The sequence below is a fragment of the Panulirus ornatus genome, chromosome 29, assembly GCF_036320965.1.
Source record: "Panulirus ornatus isolate Po-2019 chromosome 29, ASM3632096v1, whole genome shotgun sequence".
In the NCBI taxonomy this organism is placed as follows: domain Eukaryota; kingdom Metazoa; phylum Arthropoda; class Malacostraca; order Decapoda; family Palinuridae; genus Panulirus; species Panulirus ornatus.
In genome coordinates this window covers 6,581,239-6,593,474 of record NC_092252.1, presented here as the reverse complement: position 1 = coordinate 6,593,474, position 12,236 = coordinate 6,581,239, and the positions used below count along the sequence as shown (strand labels likewise).

Below are 12,236 nucleotides of genomic sequence, written 5' to 3'. Positions count from 1 at the left end.
CTACTTCCAGCGGCAGGGGTATACAGACTCCCATGGAGTTAGAAGGTCCTTGACGAGACTGTAGCACGGTCAGTGATACAGCCTTGCCAAAGGTGACTTTTCACTCGCTATGTAATCTCACGCAGGTGGTGTCCGGTAACACCTCTTTGTGTGTACGTGTGCAGGGAGGGGTCCGTCCTGGGGGTGGGTGTGGTATAATGTGCTCGTGTGGATGTGTGTGAGGCGAGTGTGTGTGTATATATGTGTATGTCTGAGTGTTTCTGGGTGTATTGGTCGTTCGCTGAACGAAACTGTGAATCAGGTTAACGAGGGCCGCCGCCTGTTATCCCTGGCTGATGGCCGGCCAGCGGCTGGCTACTGCCACGCTCACTTCTCCTCCAACTGCTTATGTCTGTTTTTCTTCAATATACTTTCTCGAGCCACAAACCGCCCTCAGGAGCGTTGTGAGCATGCCATGTCGGCATATATATATATATATATATATATATATATATATATATATATATATATATATATATATATATATATATATATATATATAACTTTCTTTCCCGGGACAAACACAAAACATTGACCACGAACTGTGATCCCTGCCGGAGGACGTGGCTGACTTCCTGAACACTGCGGAAGCAGTCTTCAGGTTAAACACACACACACACACACACACACATATATATATATATATATATATATATATATATATATATATATATATATATATATATATATATATATATATTCCCTATACATTCTAAGTCATGTCAATCTGGGTCACGATTTGTATCAGTATAAGAAGACATTCCTCGCCACCACAGGCACTACTACTTCAGGACCGGCGACCCAGCAAGTAGCACCAAGATTTATAACTTCCCCGACGTCACGATAACTACGATAAAAATATCTGAGACCGCTATTATTAGAAACTGATATTACGGCCTCAGTCCTAATTTTTCCCCACAACTCTGATAAAGAAAACAGTAATAAAGAATTCTGTGTGAGGATGTTTTATACTCCATAACATTTGGTCGTCCGAGCTTTCATTTTCTTTTCTTTTTTTTTTTCCAAAATACCCATTTGAATTTTTGTTTAGAAGGATTTACATCACCAGCTCACGAAACGCGAGGCCAAAGTATTATTCGTGGCTGCTGTTTCAAAACAACCCAAGTATCATTTGTCATGTATATTACGCATATCATTTTTTTTTTTTCCCTGTTTTCCGGATGAGTGTACCTGAACTGCAGACTGGCGGCTTGGTTTCGCACGGTAACATACCGATGCTACGAAACAGATTCATCGTCTCATCCGTACCAGTCATAGCATCGCGTTATTATATGATCCATTCCAACACACACACACACACACACACACACACACACACAGCCAGCAAGATCATGACGTAACAATTTACGATACGCTCTCCTCAAGAACAGAACGACATCCCGTCTCACTGCTCACACCGGTGCACGCACAACCTCCCCCTCCCTCCCACACCGTCCTCATTACCCCCAACCCCCCATCCACTCCTCATACTCCCCCCCCCCCCCCCCCATTTACCCAGATCGCCTTGTCACAGAGAAAAAAAGAAAAGTAGTCACAATCGATCACCCTATAATGACGGGTCATTGTATACGGGAAGAAAAGAATACATCCAATTGGAGACATACAGGGAGTGACGAGAGTAGAGTGGGCATCGATCCCCACTCCGGGAACCATGGGCCAGCTTATCAAAATAACATTTCTGGGAAGTAAACGAGGCTGCATAATGAGCGAGCCTGTTAGCGAGCTTGGGGATCCACATAACAATGACTTTAAGAGGGTAGCGTGCAGATGGGGGAGGTGCTGATGGACGGGAGGTGGAGCAGGTGGGGAGGGGGTGAGAGAGAGAGCGGCAGGGTGGGGGAGGAGGGGGGAAGGGTTGGAGGAGAATCTGTGGTGGTGGCAGGGGGGTTGAGGCAGGACGGGGGAAGATGGTATAGGTGGAAGGGGAGAGCCCAGAATGTTGAGATCTTTAGTGTTGTTCCGTTTTCTACTGGGGAAGCTTTCGCGCCGTCCCGTTTTTCCATTCCCTATTTCTTGGGGTGACTCAAGGTGTCACTACACAGAACACATCTGGAGATACGCCTCGTATGAACAGCTATCAACTGCCTGCAGCAAATACCTGAAATGGTCCACTCCATGACATTTTTCTCTCCTCCTTCATTTACATGAGACACTAATGTACCACAACACCGATTTTATTCTCTGTACTTAACGAGCCAAATCTAGCGACGCCATCCTCCGCTACAATAAGACACCAGTCAACATCATCGACAAGTAATCCAACGCGAAGTGACGGATAAGTTTTGGAAACACCAACAGTTGCACCAAATCCGATATAATAGCGCAAGGTTATGACGGGTGGAGCGGTGAGATCTGCCGTGTTTCCAGAGAACCAGACCGACCTGGTGCGCTGCTAACACAACCTCTGAGGCGCTGTGAGGGTATGGAGGTAGGAGAGAACAAGCGACACATCGATCACACGATACGCAAACCTCTCACTCTGGGAGTAACAGCCTCGGGCTTCGCTAGGGACGGTTTTAAAGTGACCTACTGCCACTGCAATGATGATTGGCGATGTACACATGAAGGAATGTCTGCCCTTAAACACATGCACACAAGTTCTGCATGATGTAGTGCACATACTGTTGTGGTCTACACAAGGACTCTTACCGTTTTAATTTGGAAAAGTTTCCTCACTTCCGGCATATAGGGGATGAGCCGGCCCAACTCTACTAAAATACATATTTCTCAAACTTATTTTCTCCAGACATATAACAACAGAGACTGGGAAGGCAAAATACCACAATGATACTATAATACTGTTCTCACATTCTACGTCTAAATGATTTGATGTAAATCTTGCTAAAGCCCTTATCTACTCATTCTTTGAACGTTCAGTTATCTATCCAACGTTTACTATTAACCTTTAAATCCACGTTGAATTCTAAATCAGATTGTTCATGTGGAACATTTAGTTGGTATAATCGGTATTAGCTCAGTTCTCCCAGTGACCAGCGGACGCCGGCTGCCCAAGAGAGGTCCTGTGCTCTCACCGTCACTACGACTCAGCCTATACGGTAAAATGGTTCACATACCTAAATGAAAATTACATGCATAAAAGCGGATACCTCTGCCAGTAGCAGGAGTAGTAGTAGAGTAGTAGTGGTGGTGGTATACAACGCACCCTAGTATCAAACACACTTTAATAATCAACACTGCACACCACACTCGTAGTATCCAACACACTTAAATATTTATACCTGGTACACAGCACAGCATACCCTAGTATCCAACACCGGTGCACAACACACCTAGTATCTAACACTGGTACACACTAGAGCACACCATCTCCTAGTCACTAAAAGTAGGACACAACACACCCTAGTAACCATCACTGGTACATAACACACCTCAGCACTCCACGCCCTAGTACCCAACACTGGTACACAACGCTCCTTCACCCTAAACAATACAGCCAACAATCAATAGACATTTCTTTACTGTAATTGCATCGGGGATGTTGAGGACCACATGAGGAGTCAGTGGGGGCGGATGAGAGTGTAAGAGCAACGGTGAGGGTGTGGAAAGTTAGCGGTTAGGAGGAGGAAGAGATATGGACGGTAAGAGAGAGAGAGAAGAGATAACGGTGAGAGAAAGAGAGAGAGGAAGACACTGCACTGAGAGGGAGGAGAGCTACGAGTAAGGAGAGGAAGGGTCGAAAGCAATGATGGTGAGCCGTGAGACGGGTAGGCAGTAGTGAAAAGGAAGAGAGATAATGAGGGAGGAATGACAACTGTGAAAGTAAAAATGCGGAGGGAATGGACAGGTGACAGAGGAATGGTGGTGGTGAGAGTAGGAGAAGGAGCCAGCAACGCCACTCCCTCGCTTCATCATCAGCCACCACCTGCGGTGAGGGAGGGGAAGAGGAAGGTAGCAAAGCCACTCCCCTGCTCTATCAGCCACCACCAGTGGTGTGGGAGGGAGGGAGGAAGCAAAGCCACTACCCTGCTTCATCAGCCACTACCAGTGGTGTGGAATAGATGGAGGGAGCAAAGCCACTTCCCTGCTCCATCAGCCACCACCAGTGGTGTGGGAGGGAGGAAGCAAAGCCACTCCCCTGCTCCACCAACCGCCATCAGTGGTATGAGAGGGAGGGAGGAAGCAGACACTCCCCTGCTCCATCAGCCATCACCAGTGGTGTGGGAGAGAGGGAGGAAGCAAAGCCACTCCCCTGCTCCATCAGCCACCACTAGTGGTGTGGGAGGGAGGGAGGAAGCAAAGCCACTCCCCTGCTCCATCAGCCACCACCAGCTTCCCACTAATTACACTTGGACTAAGTAAAGTGTAAAATGCGAGCAGGATTCATATAAATGTTAATGTGAGGCGCTGGTGGGCTTGGAGGGTGTGGGGGTGTGTGTGGGGGAAAGGGGACCGGAAAAGGGGTAAAGGGACAGGGACGAGAGGAGGGATATGGGATGTAGGACGAGAAAGGGGGAAAGGGGAGAAGATACGGAGGAAGGGGAAGGTGAAAAGGGAGGAAATGAGGAAGAGGAAGAGAGGCTAAGAGAAGACGGAGGGGCATATAGAAGGCTGGAAGGGGAGAAAGGAGAGGGGAGGACAAGGTATGAGGGTGACGGGAATAAGAGTAAGAGGAAAAGGAGGGAAAACTAAATAGATACGAACGAGAAGAGCGAGGCGGGGGGGGGGGGGGGGAAGGGGAAGGGGAATAAGAGAGGAGAGGCAGGAGAAGGAACACAGGTAGGGAAGGGGAGCAGGAATGGCAGGGAGATAGCAAGGGGTACGTAGAGAATGGAGGAGGGGAAGGGTGAAATACTTAAGTGAGTAACAAGGGTGGTAGGGGAAAGGAAGGGGATTGGGTCGGGGTGGGGAGACTAAAGAGTACGGTGGAGAATGGGAGAGGGAGGTGTTTGGGTACTTTTGATGGGAGGGGAGAAATGAGAGAAAGGGGGTTGGCTTGGAGGTTTGGGGTAAGGAAGTCGACGACGGGTTGCAGGAGGTGTTAAGGGAGAGGGAGGTGAGGGAGCGAGACTCAGCCTCACTGTAGTGAACTCTGTAATGAAATTATTCACTGCAAACATTTGGTGGCTGGGGACCAAGTGGCATAATTACAATTTCCCTTGTTAATGTAACATGACAAAATAAAGACCTACGCACCGCCAGGCCATAAGGCATTTGAGATTAATTTGTTTACATGAAGGAAAGCTGAGCAAGTAATCCCGAGCTGAAATGATAGGTCACCTGTCTAGGGACCTGGACTTGGCGAGGTATTCGTAAAAGGGGCCTGGAAACCCCAATTCCTAGTAAATATTTAACCCACTGGAACTGTGTGGACTTGGGAACCTAGAGAAATAATGAGACAAGGTCCTGGCAACCACCACAGCACAAGGAAATGTTCACAAATAAGGACCTGCGAAATTTGAATCAGTAAACCGTTCATGCACAACTTTCTGGGGAGTTTGGTATCAGGAAATGGTGGTAAACAAGGACCTGGGGATTCTGGTACCTAGGAAAATGTCACACAAACAAGGACCTGGGCTATATTAATAGAATTCGACGCATCGATAAATATGAAGAAAACACGGTCTTTAAAATTCCATAAAAGGCATTTGAAAGTTGCACATTACACATATGACTTCTAAGATAAGAGCCACAAGATGAAAACACCAATTTTTCTCTTGGTCAACAGTGCACCTGATCCCTGAAAGTACACGCACATTACGGTAGTTATAAATACACCTGTTAATTAAGCTTCATTACTTATGTTTATATAAAAATATCCTTATTGGCCTTGATTCATTCATTATTGTTACAAGCCGTACACGTATATTCTATGTTCATTCACGTACACGTATATTCTATATTCAATCACACCTGTGCAATGTCGTGATTCAGGTACAGTTCGATCGAGTATGTTAGAAATAAAGGCAAACTTTTCGCGGGAGAAGAATGTTGTTGAAAACAGCCTCCCTGCAGACTTTATCAGCGCGGGTTTCATACCAACTTTTTCATTATGCAGTTGAGAGGAAAAAGTTTCAAACTGTCTGATTTATTAGTTTTTCTTCATCTTTCTGATCTATGGAAGTATGACAGGGAAGGAAGGAAGGAAGGAAGGAAAGGAAGGGAAGGGAGGGAAGAAGGAAGGTTGTGGAGATAATAATACGACTCTTCCTGCTCACTGAATGTCATCCTCGTCGTCACAGTTATCGTCATGGCCATCGTTCTGTCTTGGTCATATTTAGCTGTTCTTTTCGTCTTGTGTCTTCACTGTTATTGTCGTCGTCACTGCTGTCGTGCTGTAATGCGGGCTTCGTTTTTCACTATCGCTACTGTAATCTTCCAGTCTGACTCGCGTCGTTCTCTTATCACTGCCTTTCTAGCTACCTGTGACGACACAGGTAATGAAGTTGGCATTGAAGATACAAGTACAGTAAAGACCCAAGCAATGACAACACAGGCTCTGATGAGTACGGATAACTAAACAACTCTACGGCGAGAGGATGCCTCATTATATTTGCAAAGAGTAAGCAGCACCAACATTGTTATGAACTTATTCTGTGGCTCACGTGAAGGAAGCGGGAAAAAATAACACCTGTCTTACTTAGTGTCCTAGAACCTCCGTAACCATTTGTGTACAGACGGAGGGAATGAGCTGTGGTTCTTTAATGATAAGTATGTCCTAGCAACGTGCTGCCGTGTGTAGGTGTTCCCCCTGGGGACTTATAAAGCGTAGGTGTTGGCGTGGGATGGTGTGATGTGTTGGGACTGGCGTGGGATTGTGGTACGTAAGAGTTGGAATGAGGAAGTGGTGTGGCCTTAGTAGAATGAAAGATGTAATCCACCCACGATACGGCAGACTACAATGATCAAGTTCCGGTACCCCCTCTATACTCCCCTTCTTGTTCGTGAGCAACTGTTAGCTAAGTACCAACTAGTGAGAACTTCTGCCTATTCAGTGGCTCGAGGTTAGACAAACTGAGGATTCTGCACGCACAGGCGATGGCCACGATGATCTATTCCACGAATTTCCTGTTGCTCAGAATGATTAAGTTAAATGACCAAAAAAATTTGCATATTAGGCAGCAGCAAGGCTGGAAGCAGCATGATAAACTAATACATATATTAAAGTAAACTTGGTAAGTACGTACGTAGCAGAGAAACATACAAGTTTTAACACCAAACATTAAGAACCATACGTATATACACCCACCTGAATGTCTGCTGGTATCAAGTTCCGTAAGAGGGGTTTTGAGACTCAAACCCCAGATAATAACACTTGTGTTTCACTGAGCTGATTCCCCAAAGAATACAACGCATCACAATTACGCGTCACATGCTAACTAATAACCTATGGTTTCTCTTTCATGTCTATGGAATGAATATCTATTTACATGTCAGGCGAGGAAATAAGTCTCCTTGCTGCTACATTTCTTTATCTTATTTTACCAAAAAAATCTTTTAAGAGATTTTGGACCTACTTGCTTTGGACTCCAGAGCCCATCCGAGACTGAAGCAGGAGTACTTCCCTCGAGGCGATGATGTTCACACCAAGACGTCATGTAGTATGTACCTTTACGAAGAATATATGGAAGAATGAGTCAAGTGGTACGTACAATCCTGACGGACTAATTCGTTATCTAAGAGTTCATTATACTCTACACTTTCCACACACACACACACACACACACACACACACACACACACACACACACACACACACTTAAGAGTAAAAAATAAAAACCGAGTTCAGTCACTAGAGACGGCTGTTATAATGGCCAGTCTGGTGCGAGCGGAGGTGTCGAGGATGGTTTGAAAATGCAACGAATTTAACGTATCGGTCCGCCACGTCCGACCTGCCAGGCAAGCTACTGACTTTTTTAAAGTCTTGTCTATTAAGCGCCTCACTGGGTACAGCAAACTTGCTCTGATTAGTTCTCGACATCATCTATACTTCTTGTGTTTTAACGTTTCTGGCTGACAGTGACCCGATTCATTACATTATTTTCATAAACTGTTTATTGGAACTTCCCGAAGCTCATTAAGGTTAGTTTGGAATTAGAAAAAAAAATCCACACATTTTCAGACTGGAAGGGCGCTCCACTAACTACCTTACTCTAATTCTTGTCATCATTTTTGTGACCTCTTATGTGATATACTTACATGCATATCATTTTATGTGATTCGCACAACGAGATGAAAAATATCCCTTGCGATAAATTTTGAAAACTCATCAGCTACTGGAGTGGATGCATTACGAAAGATTAACTGCGTTATCCACCGCACCATATGACGAAAAAAAAATATCCTAACTGCCCATAACAGGCGTCCTGTAAACCCCACCACTTAACGAGAGCCTCGCTGTAAATGCTTATGCTCTACAACTGTCCCGGATATCAAATACGATTTTTCTTCAATCTTCCAATGCCCAGCCTCTTTTCTAAGCTTAAAGATGAATACTTGATCTATGGCTTTCCTGCCTGCCTGCCTGCCCGGCAATACCTGAGAGTAATTCACAGACGGTTTATGAAATGGTGAGGAGACACTCCTGTACCCTATGTCAACCAGTAATACTCCCCTTCCTCCAGCCCCATCCACCACACATCAGCCCCACCTCAACGATCCTCCTCTTCACACCCAAACTCACAATGCTCACCTCACGATATATCTCCCCTTCACCCCCACCCATCAGATGCGTCCCCTCACGCACATCCCCCACTACCGCCCTCTCCTCTCCACTTCATACTGCCTTCTCTCCATCTCCACTCCACACTGTCCTCCCCTTCTTTCCACCCCACACTACCCTCCCTTCATCTCCCCCCTCCCTCCACCCAAACAACCATTCAGGACGCTGTGTGGGCGGCCAACCCTTCATCCAGACTGCTACGGACATGACCAGCAGACGAAAATAAATATACACGTACGAACATAATTAGACTTATGTCCTCAGTACATACAAATGACACGCCGAATTCTCCATCGAAAATTCATAAACATGGGATACGTTTGGTATAAGGAAAAGAACCGACAGCACATCTACGTCAACCAATGACAAGAAAAGAGTAAGCGATACTTATCATAGGGAATTCACGAGCGCCCCTGAAATTCAGGGGGAGCGAATACAACAAATCTAATACTGCACATATGTGAAATTCATTAGGTGAAATTCTCGTCCTCTCTAGCAGGATGAATAATAACGGGTCTTTGGGCTATCCCAGGAGGAACGTTCGAAACATCAGCCGAAGAACTCCACGTCTGGGTCTGATTATCTCACGTACAGTAGTGAATAACTGATGTATATATATATATATATATATATATATATATATATATATATATATATATATATATATATATATATATATATATATATATATATATATATATATATTGGCTGGTGTACAGCAGACCGGAGGATGATATATTCTGAATTAGATTAATCATAAAAGAGAGAATATGTTCTCTTTCATTTTCGAAGATATAAATCTGCAAGAAAATCCCAACGTTAGCTACAGCACTGAACCTCACACACACACACACACACACACACACACACACACACACACACACACAAAGAAACCGACACATGTGTTATAAACATACGGGCCTCCGTGGTGGAGTGGCTTGTGTTACTGACCACGAGTCAGTACGGTTGCAAGGATTCGAACCCTGGCCGCAGAAGACGAGCCCATACTCAACTGTTCGTCTTCCCCTTATGGCAGGTCGATAAATGGGTACCTCGCTCAGGATAGAGTTTACACTTATTAAGGCATGGTACGTATATACAAGGTTAAAGGGCGGGGCACCACGAGTGTACAACTCTCTCAACGTAACGTACAAATAGTGATTACAAACAGTAATTACACCGCAGACGGATCGACTGTAAAATACGGTCCGTAACGTCTCGTTTTCAGTCACTTGAGAACTGCCTGTGTAACCTCAAAACACACCCACACAAACACTATTGGCTGAGCAAACACACGCACAGCTGGGCTTGGGAGGACAAAAAAAAATTATATGAAGGAGTGGAAAAGTTGGCTCGCTAGCGCTGGTTTATTTGAGACGTCAAGCGAGTGACTGACTACACGGCGCAGCACCCTGACTCCTCCTGCTCTGGAAGATTTAATCGCTTTAATAAATCAACTGAGGAAACTAAAAAAAAATCGCCGCACACAAGCTTCGTCAAGACATACCTTTTCTCAAACGCTTCAGTGATCGAAACACACACACTATTTTCATCCACAAAGGATACATGTATATGTATAAATGTACATATATGGAAATAACGTTATACCTGTCTCCACGGAGGTAACTTCTGAAGAGTGAAGGAACATTCCCATTTGACACCGATTCGCAAGGCAGAACCTCCACCACCCATGGGTGCTTTGCACCACTCAGACATGAGACCTCATTACTGCCACTTAAGATACTTCGCTTGGTGTATGGGAACGTTGCGTCTAAACTCGACATTACGACGTGTGCATTCCTTCAGCACGACGAAAGGGCCCTTGGGTACTATAATGGCCTGGCGTTTAACCTGATCCTCATGGCTCGGGGTCACACATCAAGCTATCGCTCCTGTGGACGTTCACAATAGCGAGCAAGGATCGTACCGTCGTGCTCAAGGAATGTGCCCTAGTGCCCGGGGGTCTTACCATTGTGATTTTGAGGTCGTACCGTTGTGCTCGAGGGTTGCAGTTCACGCCGTAGTCAAGCGTCATGTTATGCCGTCCGTAGGACGTTTACATCTCCCCTATCCAGCCGTGTTCGAATGTATCTCCCTTGGCTCGAGCACCTGTATTCTCTCTCCATGGCCAGCCATCTATCTGTGTGTATCCGTTTGTCTCACCAGTCCCATTTCCTGCCTACCCTGTGGTCCAGCAGTAGATGCTCTTAGCAAGCCCACAACCTCAGCACTGACACGACCTTGACACGGTAACTGCATTATGGTAATTTCGAAAGTTCAAAGGTCTGTATCACTGGGTCAGTAAAGACGCCATGGGAACACGTCAGTCGTGCAAGTTCATTTCCACATGCACTGTCCTGTCCGGGATTATTTCTCTTTTTCCGCCTTTCAACCAATTTGATACCTTTATCTCTCCAAAATCTTATACACTGAAAAGAAAAAAATATTGGTCGTCTAACAAGAATATATATATATATATATATATATATATATATATATATATATATATATATATATATATATATATATATATATATGACACATAATTCACTCTCAGCCCACGCTAAAGTTAATCCTCTTCCTGAAAACGAAACTGAAAATCAAGTTTATAGAACAAACGGAGTCATAAGCGATTGCGTTGAAAATATTCCCATTATAACACAACCTTCGTAAATGACAAACGAATAGCTGTGCCTTGGTCAGCATGTGGTAACGGTGGTTAGTCTGTCAGTGCGCACGATCAACCCTAGGAACCACCGCGTGAATCCTTGGCTCTGCGGACACGGACATATAAACCACAAAATCGTTGGCTATTCCAGCAGGTGTTATTATCTCCAGCCACATGCGTGTGCCTGGGCCCTATATACAGACGGGGGAGAATGTGACCTATTTACAATACCCTTCGTCATGTCATGATATGACAACAACAAAAAGAGATCGCGCACCAAGCGCTAGTGGTCCTCGTCCTCGATGTGTCAGTCCACTTGCAGGAGTCCGGGTCACAGGCATCGTAGTAAGGGGAGGTGCAGACAGCACAGTTGCAGGGGTCGGAGGTCATCGGCTTCGGAGGGGCAGTTATGAAAAATTCCTGCATGAGTAAAAGGCGAAATGGTGCGAAAAGTCTTACCCTGCGTGAACAGATACCGGGGAAGATGAGTTCCATTTAGTTCGGTCAGAATCCTTGACCTAAATTTGTTTTAATCCGTACTTCATGGTGAGCATCGCCCTGTGGCGTTGCCACGGCAACCGGGCAAGTCTCCGGGGGCAACACCCGGGTGTCCACGGCTCCGCCCCTCCCTCTGTCCTGGTGAAGCAAGTACCAACGTTTATGGTCGCCGCGGTACAGCAGCTCTGATGAATTGGCCTTTAATTTGCCAAGACTCGCATCCGCCGCCACCCCCCACCCGCAGCTCTACCATCTCCACCCTAAACGCAAGGACGCCAAAGAACTTCACTGGACTTTATATTTCATGTCCACCTGTTTCAGCGGATCTGA

General features: G+C 45.5%; 1 long non-coding RNA gene across 1 annotated transcript in view; it reads right to left on the bottom strand.

Moving 5' to 3' along the window:
- LOC139757927 (uncharacterized) overlaps positions 1–7,630 on the bottom strand; it is a 73,905-nt gene extending 66,275 nt beyond the window's left edge. Inside the window, exon 1 of the long non-coding RNA XR_011714742.1 lies at positions 7,536–7,630. This is a non-coding gene — a long non-coding RNA (uncharacterized lncRNA). The remainder of the gene's footprint in view (positions 1–7,535) is intronic.
- Positions 7,631–12,236: the final 4,606 nt, after the last annotated feature.